Here is a 17,939-nt window from a genome sequence, read left to right as displayed (position 1 = left end):
AACATATCAGTTTGGACAAGGGCAGGGCAGGGCAAAGACGGATATGTGTGGGATATTTCTTCTCTGTGAAAGATAGCGAGCTAAAGACTCTGGGTAAGGCTCTTGTAACCAGGACTTATGTCTGGCAGAGTCTCCCAGGACCCCCCTTGTTATCTGCACTCTTCTACAGTGAACCAACTTAGTCAAACCCTGGAGACTGCAAAAGACTCGTAGTACCTCTAGTGAACCGACTCCAGTTTCTGCAGTTATCCCACGAGATACCTTTGGCTGGTCACTTAAGTTTTAAGAAGACCAAGGAAAGGCTCTCTCCTTACTTCTATTGGCCTAAGGTGGGTTCAGAAGTAGACAAATTCTGCAGAAGCTGTCACACTTGCCAAACCTCTGGCAAGAGTGGATCCAAGAATGTGGCACCCTTAGTGCCTCTCTCAGTGGTGGGAGTTCCTTTTGAGAGGGTCGGGATTGACATTGTTGGTCCTCTTGATCCTCCCACATCTTTAGGCAACAGGTTTATCCTGGTTGTAGTGGATCATACCACTAGGATTCCTGAAGCCATACCTATGAGGACTGTTACGGCTCCGGCTGTGGCAAAGGCCCTACTTGGTATTTTTTAATCAGAGTAGGTTTTCCTAAGGAGGTGATATCTGACAGGGGATCAAATCTTATGTCCAACTACATGCACGCCATGTGGAAAACATGTGGAGTTACCTAAAAGTTCTCAACTGCCTACCACCGCCAAACCAATGGGTTGGCAGAGAGGTTTAACAGAACTATGAAGAGCATGATAGGTGCTTTAGAAGAACCCCTTAAGAGAAAGTGGGACCTTCTACTGCCATGCCTTCTCTTTGCATATAGAGAAGTCCCTCAGGAGGGAGTAGGACTCAGTCCCTTTGAACTTCTCTATGGCCATCCAGTCAGAGGTCCATTGGCCCTCATTAAGGAGGGGTTGGAGAGTGCTCCTTCCCCCAAGCCAGTCAGAGTGAGTGACTATGTGATAGGTCTCCAGAGGAGAATGTCACACATGATGGCAGAGGCAACTGATAACTTGAAGGCTGGTCAAGCTCTGGTAAAGCATTGACATGACCAGAAGGCTAACATGGTTGAGTTTACTCAAGAACAGCTTGTTCTTGTTATGGTCCCCACAAGGCAGAGGGCCTTGCAGGACACATGGATAGGACCCTTCAAGGTTGTGGGTAAACTTGGAGAGGTGAACTATCTGGTGGACTTAGACAAACCTAAGGAGGCTCCCAGAGTCTTTCACACCAACCGTTTAAAGGCATATGTCTCTCGACCTGACATAGGAGCTTTGATTCTAGCTTCAGCTCAGGAGGAGGGAAGAGCGAACCTGTGCCTGACCTCCTCAGAGGCTTACCTTTAGATGAGCAAGTGGAAGGAGTTATTCTCTCTTCCAGTCTCACATCTGACCAGCAGGATGAGTGCAAGTTACTGTTGAATCAGTTTGCCTCACTGTTCTCACTTTCACCAGGCTTAACCCCTTGGGGCCAGCATGATATACTCACTGGTGACTGTTTGCCTGTCAAAACCAGGGGGTACAGAATGTCAGACAATTTCAGAACCCATATAAGGAATGAGGTCAACAAGATGCTTGATCTCGGCGTTATAGAGCCCTCTACTAGCCCATGGTCTAGCCCAGTTGTGCTTGTAGCAAAGGCAGGATCCAAGGAGTTGAGATTCTGCGTGGACTATAGAGCTCTGAATGCAAAGTACAAGCTTTACAAAACTGGGCCACTACTACTCAAACCCAAGTGAGAGCCTTCTTATGTCTCACTGGGTATTACAGGAACTTCATAGAGAACTATGGGACCATAGCTTCTCCCTTGAATGTCATCTCCTCTCTCAAATTTCCTAAAATTGTTAAGTGGAATGAGGAGTGCCATCAAGCCTTTGAAGGTCTGAAGAAAGTCCTTTGTCAAGCTCCAGTCCTAAGAGCTCCTGACTATCACCAACCCTTCATTGTACAAACTGATGCTTCAAATGTAGGTATAGGTGCAGTCCTTAGTCAACTGGATGAGAAAGGTAGGGAACACCCCATTTGTTTTATCAGCAGGAAGTTAAAGGATCCTGAAACAAGGTGGGCAACAATAGAATGTGAATGTATTGCTATTGTGTGGGCACTGAAGAGGTTTAGACCATACTTGTATGGATCTACCTTCACCCATCAGACTTTCCACCAACCCTTGAGATGGCTGACGCAAATGAAAGGGGAAAACCCAAAATTACTCAAATGGTCAATCTGCCTGCAAGAATTTGATTTTTCCATTGAGCACATAGCAGGAAGTCACCACCAAAATGCTGATGGTCTCTCTAGGATGTTTGTAACCGACTAGAGGTATGACATCCATCCAGGAGTGGATTAAATCCTCCTGTCCCTTAGTCTGGGGGGGTGGGCGAGTGTTAGGGAGAATTCTACTTTTAGGGTTAATTTCCCTCACCTAGTGAGTCCCCCAGCAGCTTTGCTGGAGAGAATAGGGGAAGTAAAGTACCCATTGAGGAACCCATACTTGCATCCAAGACAATATGATGGGCATTTGAACGAGATTCCTGAGGAAACAAAAACTGAATGACCAGGATGAATGGTGACATCATACAAAGTTGAATCGACACCCAGATAGAAGGATAACCAGACCAGAGAGGCAGATGATTATAAAGAACAAAGAAGTACCAAGGATAAGTGACATCTTGGGATCAAGATGAAGAAACTTATGCCACTAACGTGATGAAGATATTTAGTTAGTTTAAACGTGTACAGATGCAATGAAACGCAAGCAGCAAAGCAATCATGAAGCTAGCCACATGCTTAAATAGATTACACCGCGGCAAGCACCAACATATACCTATGTACCTCATAGATACATATGGATTAGGTAAAGAATGAATGTTTCAACTACGTATAAAGCAGTACTGAACAACGCAAGAAGGCCTAATTTCAGTGTTGCAGTTACAAAAAGCAATTGAATTAAACAGAATCCAGTTCCGCTAAGGAGTTCACTGAGCCAAGAAAGGCAAGGTCTTATCAAACTAGGAGTTGGCTGACATTGGATACAATTAACGTGAAAGAACAGAAGCTCCTGTTCAGGAAGGTCAAGCAAAAACAAAAAGACGACAGAGGACTATTCAAGAATAAAATCAAATACACAAAAAGGCTCAGTTCATGGTATCCAGTCACATTGTGAAAACAAAATCAAAATACCGAGGCCGAGTACCCCAAAAGGAAATACACCAAACAAGGGTTACAAAGGAACATATAAAGTACTTTATTTTATACTGAATCCAGTTACAAAAACAGAGAAAAATCAGATAGCTATGGGCCCTCAGTACAACACAACAAACTCCAGCGTGGTTCAGTGCGTTCATTGAGAGACGTACATTAAAATTCATTCGCTTTTTATACACTTGGTGGGCACGATGTCCAGCCCCACTTCGGGTTAATATTCCACTTAATACATCACCGATCTAGGGTTCGTGCCAAGTCTTGAACAACCGCATATAACTGGTTTGCCTTTAATACATGTATCAACAAGCCTATGCAATAACTGTGTATTCTAAGATTTTCTATGCAGGCCTTCTCAAACATGAATACAATGTAGTTAAACAAGTGTTCTACGGTCAGTATTTGAATACATTTTTTCAACATATGGTCGTGGATTAGTTTCATTGCACGAGTAATCCTTTTACACACAGGTCAACGAAGGACAAGGTCTCTGTTCACGACCTCAACAAGTGGCCTGCAGGCAAGTTACATATTAGCTATGTACAGAGGTCAATACGGCCATGTTGTATTTTTGGAATGACATCGTCCACCATTTTAACTCACAGGGTGACTTTTACAAAGTGAATCCTAAAATGGCAGATTGGCCTAAAATGGCGTCTTACATTGATTTAAGGTCAGGACCTTGCAACACGGATTCTTTCGCAAGCGACTTTCGAGCAGCTTGGCGTAGGCCAATATACATATATTTATTGCAATAGGAGGCATGATATAATTTCTCTTTTGACAACGTGATGGAAGAAAGTTGGATGGACGAGATGGTCACACCTACGCACGGAAGCCAGATAGTACCCATACTCCTTAAAAATTCTCAGAGAACAGTACAGACTCAAGGCCAACTTCAAAAGTACAAATTGACACTAGACCATTGAGGTGATGATGGATCCCATTTTAATTGGAGGAAGCTGGTATTAAGACAAGTTTATCTGCACCTGGTTGTTCAGTCTGAGTGCTGCTCACGCAGGTGGAAAATTACTGACAGGGGTTAGAAGCCAACCAATTGTAGTTAGGGGTCCTATAGTTGTTTAGCTAAAGGGACGTCGTACATTTAGTGACGTTCATAGGGGTCATTTTGGAGGGAGGGCTTAGTTGCCCCACCTTATGTTAGCTATCCTATTACCTTTCTCCGTTACTCCATACAGATATAGTACCTATGCTTGGTTATTCACTTAGACCCAATCCCACTTCCAGATAAGTTTCTGTAGTTTCACACGTAGGATGAAGTTGGTAATGACGCAGGTCAACACGTCAGTTATGACCAATTATCGGTATAAGAACCCAACTTTTTTATGAAGTAGTTCGAGTCAGAGTATCGAGCGATTGCTGATGTTCGTTGTACTCCTCTTTTTAAGACTTGCATTAAAAGAGACGAACTTTGCCAAACTATTTGTGTCATCTTGATTATTGATGTATGGGTAGAATCTGCATCTCCACCCATCTCCAGGGTATTGCTACTCATCTTAAAGGGCTGGAAGCCTCCAGTTCACTTGGTAGCAAAGATTGATGGTTAGATAAGATACCATCGACCGTCGACATAAGTAATTTTAGAGACTCAGCAATATCGCACGACCTTTGCCATTCGGCTGACAGGACGTGAAGCTCTCCGTAGATAGCGGTTAGTATAGGAACAATCCCTGCAGGAAAAGATTTGATGGGACCCCTATTTTGACATATGAACCCCCTCCCACATCTACGAGAAGCAGATCGGAAAGCGCCTCGAAGAGGCGGTAACCAAGGCAGTGATACCGAGGGTCCAAAGACAAAAAACATGCGAACGGTGAGTGAATAGACCAAAAAGTATGGCAAAGGGATGCATGCGTAGTAAATAACAGAGAGTAACGGAGGGAAGCGGGATAAAATATAATGCAAGAGTAAGAGTGTAATATATATATGCATATGGGAAACGAGATATTTATTGACTTGAGTATGATCAAGTAATATATGAAGAAAAATAGTCGCGAGTGTAGCCACGCTATGAGGATATGCCCTGTTCCTAGACTTTAAAGAGTGCTAGCAGAAGCTTTAATTCAGAGGCCCTTTACATGGGACATATAGAATACTATATAAGTTTAAAGACTTTCTTAAAGGAATTAGCTTAAGTTCCAATCGAAGCAGATCTAGAGGGTAAGACGAGTCTTAGAAGAAGATCGTAAGCAGTACGTACATGTGGCCGGTCAAGTCTGATGTGGTTGTAAGGTGTGATGATGTCAGAGTTGAAAAAACAAATGTTATGTGATTAAAAAACATGAAGTGATTGTTTTAAGATTAAACTTTGATGGTTGTTTTTTAGCAAGATTAAAGTAAAAAAAAATGTATTGTGATGGGTTTGGAGCTTGCGATGGTTGGTGCTTGCTCATGAGTGTATGTTGATTAAGTCGTAAAATTGAAAAACTGTAACGAAAGCATAAGCAAGTGGTAGCAAAGAGAAAAGTAAAGATTAAGAAATTAAAGAAGTTACGCCATTAGTGCATCTTTGCAAACAGCTACCAAAGCACGCGCTTAAACCTAAACAGTACAGTGCAGAATGGGTTAAAGGAACCGCAGATAAAATGTTTATGCCATGGCCACAAGGAGGGTCATTATCGAAAGCAGTTCTGCAGCATATGACGAGATATTTGCATGCTGCGTACACAGGGAAAAAGTTTGAAAAGTGCATAGCGAGTCTAGAGCTTTGGAAAATGTATGAACACGAGAAGGAGGAGGAGCCTCCTTTAGATTGAATACTCAATATATGCAAAGAGGGGGGTGAAGAGCTTTCTACTCCGTCCACCCTGTCTGAAATGAAAGACGAGATTAAGAAAGACGAAGGATTGTACCCATTAAGAGAACTTAAGCAGCAATGGGATATTGTAATCCGTCATATGAGTCACCTACGCAAAGTAGTGATGAGGGCCCAGAAAAAGACACAGAGAAAGATATAACCTCCAAAATCCCAAGGGACAAGGAGAGATGCAATAAGGAGAGAAATTATCGAGCAAGCACATCTCTAGACATAAGGAGAGAAATAAAGAGATGGAAAGTAGATAAGGATAAAACTGATGAGATAGCGCTCTTAAAGAACAAATGTTTAGGAGGTCAGATTCTACTTAAACTTGATGGCAAGAGCATTGAAGAGGTAAGACAAAGGGGAGATCAAGACGAACAAGACAGAAAAGACAAAGATAGGGAGGAACGATTGAAAAATGAAGGAGCGAAAAGAAAAGATAGACAAAGACAAGAACAGTTATATCAATATGAGCAAACCAAAGAACAAGAGAGCAGAAGAGCAAAGAAAACGCGATAATAAAAGGAGAACAGCCGATGAACAGGAAAGGCTAGAAGGAAAAAGAATAGAAGATGATGAACAGGAAAGGATAAGAGAGAAAAGAATACAAAGACGAACAGATGAGGAAATACGAAGGGCATATGAACAAAGGGATATGAAAGAGGAAGATGGAGTAAGAGAAGAAGCAAGAAAGTGCAGAGAAGTCGATGACAACATGAAACATAAAAGAAGATAGAGAGGACGAGATCTCTAGTATTTGGAAAGGGAAGTAAGAAATCCCAATCCACGAGTAGCATGGGAACACAGAGGAATTCTTCCCTGAGTCCGAGTCATTACCGGGCACGTCTAGAGCAAATCTAGAAGATGAGTTTGACTCACGAAGAATTGGGGACACGATTGATAAGATATACCATGAAATGCAAGCCCAGAAAGAATCACAAGGGAAGGGAAAAAATGATCGTCTCGAGAGCACTCAGCTGTAGGACACGGAAAAAGCCTCCTGTAGTGCAGGACATAAGGAGCAGTCTTTAGACAGACTAATGTTAAATAGAGATGATGAGGAGAGAAGTTGCACGAGTTAGGCACAAGAAGTATCAGACGAAGAGAAAGAGAAATCTTCCTGAGGAAAAAAAAAAGTGACATATGTGGTCCAGAGGGATGTTCACCTATGGATAAGGGAGTAAAATGGTCAGATTCAGAAATACCTATGTTTAAGGCACCAGAGCCACTGACACAGTCAGATCAACATAAGAGGCAACCCAATGGTCAGAGGGGGAGTCCCCACCTTATGTAAGCAGGCTAAGATCACTGCCAGGTAAACAGCGATGTGGGAATATTACCCAGGCGGTAGATAGACAAATGATGAGAAATTAGGAGTTTGGAGCGTCACAGTTCCCCTTGTTGGAAAAGGGAGGGGCCAGGCCGCAATATATACCATGGCTCCCGATGGACAGAGAAAATGTAAAATGTAAACTCCCAAATTTAACTTCCGATGCTGGAAAACGGATACATGAGTTAGAAAAAATGACAGGAGGGAACACATTAGCTATAGGGGATATTAAAGGTCTTCTAATCACCATTCTTGGTGAGAGAGCTGATGACGTGTGGACACGGGCAGGTTACCCTGGTGTGACTAGAGTCAACACTGCGCACGATGGAGCACCGTTTAATAACTGTAGAGCAGCAATTTGGAAATCGCTTCGAGTGCTATAGCTGGACACGTCCGATATGGGAGCTATGATGAGAATAATGAAGGAAGGAGAGGATCCGCTGCTTTAAATTCAAAGTTTTCAAGACGCATTGGCGCTTGAAACACGGGAGGCTTGGGGGAAGTCCATACCTGTATTTTATCATATAATATGCCAAGGGCTGCCAGAGCAGGTACAGAAACAGCTCAAGAAATTGGTGGGCATTGAAACTAAACCATGGTCGGGAATCCAGTTAACCATTGCACATTATTGCAGACTCCTGCAGGAAAAGGATCGCAAAAAGGACGATGCACGAAAAGGTGAAGAAGCAAAATTAGTTCAGAAAAAGCTATCCAAGTATGCCCTTGAACGGGAAATGTTAACTAATGTAGGTGGATCAAATTTGCAGCAGGCAGTGTACATGCCACAAGTAAATCACCAAAGACAGTTTGATCAGACAAATAATGGATATGCTCCACGAGGAAGTGGATATCGATGGAGAGGTTGGCAAGGAAATCAGGGGTATTGGCAGAATAATCAGGGAGGGTTCCAGAATATGCTGAATGGTAATCAGAACATGCAATATGGGCAGATGGGGAAGACATCCGCTTGTATGTTGGACATGTGGAATGACAGGGCACATAGCTTGTATGTCTAGAAGCCAAGGTATGATACAGAATGATCAATTTTCAAGACAGGGAATGCCAAGTCCACCTGCATATTCGCAGCAGGGCAAAAATGGATTTGTGCAAAATCAAACAGTGCAGCAGCAAGCACCGAGAGTGCAGCAAGGCTTGTAATAACAGCAAGTAACAGGTGATCAACCGCAAGGACAATTGCCGCAATCTCCCATGCAAAGTCAGCAGAACACAAACACAGAACCCTCTATGACACATAGATTGGGAGGTGTTACTGTTGGAGGAAATCCATTCACGGGTGACAGAGTGAGACTGTACCCGAAATAGGACAGCTCGCTGGGAGACCTGCTGTGTTCAGTCCCATCTATTACGCCAAATCCTCATGAGGAGCCAAGGGTAAACATAATTATAGGCAGCAAAGCTTTTTCCTTCTTATTGGACATGGGTGCAACTCGCTTGCGCATACGTGAAGGTACATTTTCAATGTCTGGCGAAGCAATGAATACTCAGGGCTTTACAGGAGCAACAAGTCATGTTCCTTTTACAAAAGAATTCCCAGTCTCCATAAGAGAATGCGATATGACAGTGCCACTGCTTTAATCGAGGCAAACACCTGTCAACATATTAGGGCGAGATTTAATGACGAAAATTAATATGACCATTTTGTTTACAGATGATGGCATAGTATGCTCAACACCGGGAATGCATTATTTAAACGTATGCAAAATGATCAGGACATACACAGGGCAAGTAGCGCCTAGAGCGATACCGTTGGAACCAGAAGTGTTCCATTATGGGATACATGTTTTGTTAACATGGCTGCCAGGTCTAGTAGGCAGAACCATGAGAATACCAGATGAGTTTCTATTTAGACCTCAGATACCCATGGACGAAGAGGAGGGGCAAATGTTCCCCTTAGGCATAGAAGCAGCTATAGTTCGAGGAAATATGGCTTTGCTTGATGCAACTGATGATCAAGTTAGACGATAGAGCACAATAAATGCCATTGAGGAAGATTGCAGAGTGACTGACGTCACTGATGAGGATTTGTTTGGAGATTACATATCTGACGATTCTGTGATATTTGAAATGTGCATTACTTATTGGGTAAAGGCAATTAAGAGAAGTTCCGCAGAGAATGATGCTAGCAAAAAAGCATCCTGAATATTTGATGAAGATATGGGCAATTTCATTATGGACCACTGGCCCCTATGATGTAGGCTTACTGAAAGGAGTTGGGGAAGTAAAGATTAAATTGAAACCTGGAGCGATTTTACCTCGAGCACGACAATATCCCCATGTCTCGAGAAGCAGATGAAGGTATTTTCAAAACAATTTCCGCCATGATGGACCAAGGTATATTAGTGATGTCAGACTCACCATGTAATACGTCAGTTTATCATATCAAAAAATCTAAGGGGGGGGTTGTGGCGTTTAATATAAGACCATCACCCAATAAACCAAATTGTAGAGGCCGAGTTCCCTCTAGTCCCTAACCTGTCTACGATATTATGTAATAAACCTGTTGATGCACGATATTACACAGTGATTGATTTGAAAAATGTGTTTTTCTCAATCCCACTGCACAAAGACTCACAAGATTTGACATGGTTTACTTTTAGACAAGTGCGATTAAAAAGCACAAGACTGCCCCAAGACTGCCCCAGGGGAACTGCGAGTCTCCATTGATTTTTAACAGAAAAAAATTGTGTGGACTGAAGCAATGGAAGAAGGGTTTGATTAATTGAAAAAAGCAATCTGCACAGTCCAGTTCTAGGGATCCCCAATTATGCAGAGGAATTCTTTTTATTCTCACATACAGGTGGTACATTTATGACAGCAGTGCTCACACAGAGAACAGCATTGGGTTACAAGCCCCTTGCATATTACAGTGGAATTTTGGACCTAGTAATGAGAGGTCACTTTCCATGGGAACAAAGTTGGGCAGCTGCCGCTTTTGCCATAGAAAAGGCTACAGGAATAGTGATGGGATGCTCCATGATGTTATTTGTTGAACACGCATTATTTGCCATTTTAGAAAAACCAAAAGGCATGTTGAATACTCAAAGGGCTTCTGCCTATGAGGTTATAAAATCAACTCCAGCGATTAAAATAGTTCGATGTAAAATAGTGAATCCAGCCATGTTTATAGCTGAGCCAATTACTGAAAGAGAGCCTATACACGATTGTGCAAACTATGAAGAATTCTGTGATGAGCTCCCTAGAGTAAGAGAATGCACTCTCAGGGGGAGAGATTGTATTCATTGATGGGTCTTCGAGAATCGATCAAAATGATGGGCACAGATATACAGGCGCCGCAGTAGTGAAACATTTGGCAGATGGTAAATTTCGAGTGCTCGTGAGTACTCGATTGCTATCTCATTATTCAGCGCAAGCTGCAGAATTACTGGCGTTGATACTCGCAATTGAGAATCACGCGGACCAGGAAGTAACAGTGTACAGCGACTCTGCCTATGTGACATCGACAGTACATGCAGGATTAGCACGCTGGAAAAGGAGGGGCTACCTCCGAGCGGATGGCACACCAGTGCAGCATGCAGCCTTATTGGATAGGCTCATTAAGGCACTACAATTCCCGGTGGGCATAGCGGTCGTCAAATGGGCAGCTCACATGAAAGGGACAGATTTGATCTTGCGCGGAAATCAAGCGGCTGAAGCTAAGCGCATAGCAAATACAGATACAGGGATAATTAATTTTGCAACCAATAACGTGAATGAAAGGATGACTGTGACGAGTGTGGATGAGGGACATAATCATATGTCTAAAACACAGATAGTGGAGCTTCAAGGAGAGGCACCGCAAGAGGAAAAGCACTTGTGGAAGCGAAGAGGGTGTTCTTTAAACCCCTCGGAAGCATTGTGGCGACAAGACAGCACTGGTAAACCAGTGATGCCTATAGAGTTATTAAGGGTGGCGCTAGAACAGCTACACTATCGAGTGCATACCACTAGGGAGAATCTTGCTGTAACCATTGCTGAGGATTGGTTCGTACTGAACCTAAAGGAGCACGTTACATTTTTTTATGGTAAATTGTATTGTTTGCCAACAATTCACAGCTCGGCATACACTGCGCATAGTGAGGGGAGCCATCCCAACACCTAATGGCCCTTTTCAGCACTTGCACATCGACTATGTTGACATGATACAAGTTTGTAATGGATATAGATACCTATTAATTGTAATATGTCCTTTCTCTAGATGGATAAAGGCAGGCCCATGTGCGCACCCAGACTCTACCTGTGCAGCAAAGTTCTAAGTGCGCAAATTATTTCCCAGATGGGGAGTGTGTGAAGTAATGAGATCAGATAATGACCTCACTTTGTTAATACAGTTTTCGAGCAGATCACCTCGCTGCTTGGTATAAAACACAAGTTTTCTTCGGCTTATCATCTGCAAGACAATGGTATCTGTGAAAAGCTCAACGGCCTGCTAAAAAAAAAAAAGAATAGCTACGTTGAAGCTTACTTTGAAAAAAAGGTGGTTGCACTGGCATTGTATGCATTGAGCAACCAACCAGGTTCTGACCATCATCTTACGCCACAAAAGATTGCGATAGGCAGGCGAACGAGGATACCTTTAATGCCTCCATACCGAGTTAGAAGTGATGCTCAGCCAACATCAGAAATTAGGACTTGAATTGCAAAACTACTTGAACTGTTTAACATCTAGTTTTTCTGTAATTTCAGGACAGTTGCAGAGACGAGGGTGTGAGGCAGTACAGAACACAGAAGGAGATGCTTCAACAACCCAAACTCCCGAATTTCTATGCCCAAGAACCTACCCAGGAGATAAAATCCTAATTTGTAACCACACAAGGAAAAAGTGAGATGAGCCCAGTTTCAACTGACCTTTTGTCGTTAAGGATGTGACGCCATCTGCTGTCAAATTGCAGGGTAGGCAAGCTTGGATTTTCCTGGGCGATACAAAGATCTACTTCAGAGAGACCCGTCCGCCTGCACCCCACCACGAAGAAACTAAAAACATTGGGGAAGAACCACAGCACGTGCAGACGAGATCTATGAAGATGAAGAAGGACATATAACCCAACAAGTGGAAAGAAAGGAACCTACTAGTGGACTGTGGCTTAATTTGGACACTCCCTTTACAGCTACAAATAAAAGGGTAAAAGGACACATTCGAACACTCTGTGCATCTTAGTTGCAGGGTTAAGGGAAGATCTGCATTCTTGAAAGCCACAGGAGCTTATTGACTTTGGACTAAGGCAGACGTAAGCCTTGATAAGAAAAAGGATATGCCAAATTTTGATCGTGGACACAGCAATTGGAAGAGGGTACAATACCCCGATTCATTTTACACAGAGTTCTTCTTTGGCTCTACTCATGGTGTTACCCAGTGATGACCTTTTTAGGTTCGTACTTGCGTATCTTGAGTGGGTGTTACGTTCTTTTCTTACATTGGTGGGGAGAACTTGCCGTATTCCAGCATAGGAAAGGCCCGAAGAAAAAGGCCAGAGGAAAAAGGCCCTGTTGCACTCCTGTTCGCCCTGGGACGCTACGGACCTGCGGCCACATATGATCGACCAGCTTCTACTAGCCATAACCATTTGAGCAGACACTTACTACTCCCACCCTTAATGCTCCGCACTGCTACGCCAGATCGCTATGCACCGGGGTCAGAGAAGGGGCTCTCCCACAGCAATCCGCACTGCAGGAGCAGCATAGAGACACCTTTGTCCCTGACCTTTGTCCTTTAAGGTAAGCCTGCGGGCTATATCTAACCCTTGCACTATCCCCAGACATGCATGTTATTTTCATATGTCAGCCACAGTGCCATAGTCATACTATTAGCTACGCACCTATTGCATATGTACCTTTGCTAGCCACTCCTTGCTCTACCCAGTCTATGCCACTAAAAACAGTTTGATAAATATGCCCAGCTTGTGCCCGTCTCCCATCTTAGTAACCCGCTTCCAGCCCATCCACAAAGATTGTTTCTATGCTTGTGCCTACACTCTGAATTTGGTATCTAGCCAATACTGCACCCCTTTACAAAGTTCGCATCTTGCCTATGCCTGTATGTGCATCCTGATCTTTGTAGCTAGCCTATGCCCATATGCGCATCCTGATTTTTGTAGCTAGCCTATGCCAGTAGGTGCATCCTGAATTTTGTAGCTAGCCTATGCTTGTATGTGCATCCTGATTTTTGTAGCTAGCCTATGCCTGTATGTGCATCCTGATTTTTGTAGCTAGCCAATACTGCGCCTTTTTATGAATGTTGCATCTAGCCTCTGCCCGTATGTGCACTTGCTAAACTACCTCTAGCCTTGTCTGCATTGAAAACTCACAGCCCTGCCACTGACGGCGCCACACTGTGTCCCAGTATTATACAAAGTTAGCTCACTCGCCCCGACGACTGCCCAGAGAGACCTAACTGAACCTCAACTAACCTAGCAAGCCCTTGATCACAATGCCCACTTTTATGACGAACCTCACTAACCTACTCCTACTCTCTCTCCTGCTTGCCACTCTACAAATTCTAGCAACCATGCCCTACCCAATAAGTACCAAGCCCGCACCTACTACTAATCCAGGGTACCTCGGAACTAACGTTTACGCTAGCACCCCCTGCACCCTAGCGACTAGAAATGCTAGACTTTGCGCACGCCTCAGCAGACTACACAACCCACTTGCTAGATCATGATCTCCTGTCAACATCAGAACTAGAGCCCACTCTACTTATAAAACGCCCAATAAGACTAATACTAAGATTACCCATTTAGACCTTATCGCCACTAAACCTGACATCGCTTACAACTCCAAAAGCCCCCACCAACGGCCATCACCCGCCACCACCACCAAATCTCAACCTGCTCCTCAAATCAAAGCTGCACTAATAAACGCAAGGTCTCTAACAGCACATGCTACCGACATTGCCGAATCAATAATAACTAACAATCTCGACTTCCTAGCCATCACGGAATCCTGGCTACATGAGGCTGCAGGACCCCTACTTGCTGTAGCTGTCCCGGATGGTTACACTATAATTAGACAGGATAGAGTGAATGCACGAAGTGGAGGAATTGCCATTATCACTAAATCCACTCTCGCTAGGAGACTTGCCCAAACCCATAACACTCTCTTGCGAAACACTTACAGCCAAACTCCCTCTAACTGACTCCCAAACACTAACAATCCATCTCATTTACAGACCTCCTGTGCCCATTGAACCTTCGAGGAGGACATCCTTACCCTCCTCTCGGACAACCTTAAAACTACATCCCAACGACTAGTCCTAGGCGACTTCAACCTAGGTTTTATTGACCCCCTTGATAAACAGGCCTCAATTATAGCCAACTCACTAACTGAACTAGGACTATCCCAAAAAGTTAATGAGCCCACTCACGCTAGAGAAAGAACCTTGGACTGGGTAGCAGAATACAATTGCATTGCCAATATTACTGCAATTACGCCCTATCCCTGGTCTGACCATTTTCTCCTGTCCTTCTCACGCCTCACTACTAGACCACTCCTGCCCACAATACCCAGCACCCCCCTTGTCCAACCAGAAATAAAATAAATATAACCAGAGACACTGTAATACCAGTTATGCTACACACCTTAAATCGATTAGACGACAACCTCAACCCAAGCATACTTGTGAAGGAATACAACAAAATAATGCTAACCACACTGGACAGCATTGCACCCCTGAAACTCAGAACTAGCAAACCTAAAGCACACATCAATAAATGGTTCACCCCCCAACTCAAGGACCTTAAGACTACTAAAGAGGAGTTGTGAAACTACATGGAGACTCTTCCCAACCACTGCCAAATCAAATAAAGCTCAGAGATCTCATCGCAATACAAAAAAGAAATCTTCCTCTGAGAACGTAACTCTTATAACAAACGCATCTCCAAGGCCAACTCCAGCACCAAAGAACTATTCTCCATACTCAAAGAACTTGAATCCTCCATCACTACACCTGAAATTTGCACCAAGGACAAAACGTGGTGCTCTGAGATACAACAGGCCCTAACGAATAAAATAACTACCCTTCAAAACAAAATATCTCCAAAAAAACATTCCATCAACCACCTACCCAACCTCACTGCCGCCAATGCCCCCCCTAAAGACATTCTAACTAACCTAACCTCCCCGTTTCTACTTCTCCAAAATGACTACCCTTGAGGCTGAGAAAGTAATCCTATCACTCAAGCCTTCAAATTGCCAGGGTGACCTCTGCCCGGATCAGCTTATTAAAGGCGCAACAGGAGAGATCTTGCACCGTTCATCACTAAGCTGATTAATGCTTCATTCGCCTCAGGAATCGTCCCAGCCAATCTTAAATAATCATGGGTGCTCCCATTACTAAAAAAAACAAACCCTAGACCCGCTAATTCCAACTAATTATCGCCCTATCACCACCATACCCTTCCTGCTCAAGATCCTCGACAAAGTGGCCTATCTCCAGATCCAAACATTTCTGGAAGAGCATCAACTCCTAGGAGCCCGTCAATCAGGTTTCCGACCCCAACACAGAACTGAGACAGCCCTCATTGACCTGAAAGCACAGGTAGATGAGCTGAGAGACAAAGGGAAAACAGCCCTCCTTTTACTATTAGACCTCTCAGCCGCATTCAACCTGGTAGACCACAAGATCCTTTGCAGACACCTAGACACAGCTGCCAACTTTTCTAAAGAGGCAATCATCTGGATTGAGTCCTTTCTTAGTGACAGAACTATGACAGTCTTCTCGCCCTCAGCAGCAGCAGACCCTATCCCCATCACATGCGGTGTTCACCAAGGATCTTGTGTTTCCCCACCTTGTACAACATTTTCACCAAGCCCCTTTTTGATGATCTGGATTCTCTTGGTATCACCTACACTAACTATGCAGATGATACTCAGATTCTCCCCCCTCTTTCCGGGGATTACGAAAAGTATTTGGCCTTGGTGAACAAGGTGTATCTCATCATCCAGGCATGGATGGCTATCCATGGTCTATGCCTGAATGATGAAAAAACGGAGCTCATCATACTAGGTACACATGCTAATATAAAAAAACTAGGACCCAACTACACATCATTCATCATCGATGGCAATGTTATCAGGGTGGCCAAAGAGGTGAAAACACTCGGGTTCTACCTCGATTCCACCTTATCCTCTACTAAACAAGTTAACACCCTGGCCTCAGCCACTGCATACACATGCAAGCTGATCAGAACGGGCAAACCCTTTCTATCAGATGATAATTGCATTACCCTAGCCAGAGCCTTGATCTTATTGAGGCTCGACTACTGTAATGCACTATATATTGGCGCCAACAAAGCTATCACCCAAAAAATCCAAATTCTTCAAAACAACGCCCTTACCCAAGGTTTAGACTTAGTTATATCAACTGGCTCAAGGCAAATGATCACTAAACAAGTACATGCCTGTGTATATTCTTTGTATATTTTTTCTGTATATATTTGCCATGTCCTTCTACTTTTGTAGTGCATACCAATTTATTAGTTATGCCTTTTCTATGTACTACCTTGTAATTATATGTCCTGTGTATAACTATGTATGTAACTTGTAACTAAACTAAACATATATACAGGATCCTGACAATGAGAAACGTATTAGAAGATTTCTCATAATCATCACTGAAGAGTTTTTGAAGTTGCCCGAGTTCAGTGAGGAAACCACAAATGCCCCTATCAACCGACGCAGCACATGACTGGTCAGTGTGGTGTTCTTTTGTCCAATTGAAGAATACCCACATCTCATTGGAAGACACACAGACGTAGTAACTTTCTTAAGAGATACAAGAAATACTGCAAACTTGAAGGTGATCCTAGAAGGAATTATCATCCAGGTGGAAATCTATTCTGAAAGAAATCACAGAGCTGTGTAGAAACTTTCCTCCGAGGGACAGATCGAGCAATTGAATGAAGGACAAAACTCTTTGTTCATGCTATATCTGCTATTCAAGCATGGTGCGCCTCTAACTATCTCTGCCTTAATGCTAGTAAGGCTGAGATCCTTCTCATTGGGAACCCTACTCCCACTTTTCCACTCTCACACTGGCCGCTGTGAGAAATATGAAGTTCTCTCACCCGCTAGTCCCCAGGGAACTCATCCAGGTGGCCAGGACACGGCCATCGCTATTGGGTCCAGTTCCCGGGGGTGGACCAGTGTGGGAGAACCACCTGGATGGGGGGTCTTTGCAGCATGGAAGGGGGACACCAAAGGGTGAGACACAGTATCCCCTTCCTTATGACCCCTTTTCCTCATCCTGCCCAGTAGAATACCTAAAAACTCTACCCCCCCTTTTACAACACAAACATGTTCTCACACCGTGAGCGACAATGGACCGATACCAGAGCCGTTTACCCGACATGTCCCAACAAAAGGGTCATGCAGAGTCAGGAGACTGCCGACAACTACACAAACCCGACCGCCCTTTCCCTTCCCCACTGGGATAAAAGGCGAGCACAAGAGCACGCACTGAGCAAGGCCGGATGCATGAGGAAGCAGCTATTCCATGATGGCAGTTCAAATGGAGGAGAAAGGTGACGAGACCTGAAAGGATG

At 43.8% G+C, this 17,939-nt stretch overlaps 1 protein-coding gene across 1 annotated transcript in view; it reads right to left on the bottom strand.

Annotated features, from left to right (window-relative positions):
• Nucleotides 1–17,939, bottom strand: part of LOC138487500 (uncharacterized) — a 664,822-nt gene that overhangs the window by 427,264 nt on the left and 219,619 nt on the right. The gene's annotated exons all lie outside the window — the stretch shown is intronic.

This window comes from Ambystoma mexicanum, chromosome 9, assembly GCF_040938575.1.
Source record: "Ambystoma mexicanum isolate Mex_15411 chromosome 9, UKY_AmexF1_1, whole genome shotgun sequence".
NCBI classification, from domain to species: Eukaryota; Metazoa; Chordata; class Amphibia; order Caudata; family Ambystomatidae; genus Ambystoma; species Ambystoma mexicanum.
The sequence above is the reverse complement of the archived record's forward strand: the minus strand, read 5'-3'. Positions and strand labels throughout refer to the sequence as shown.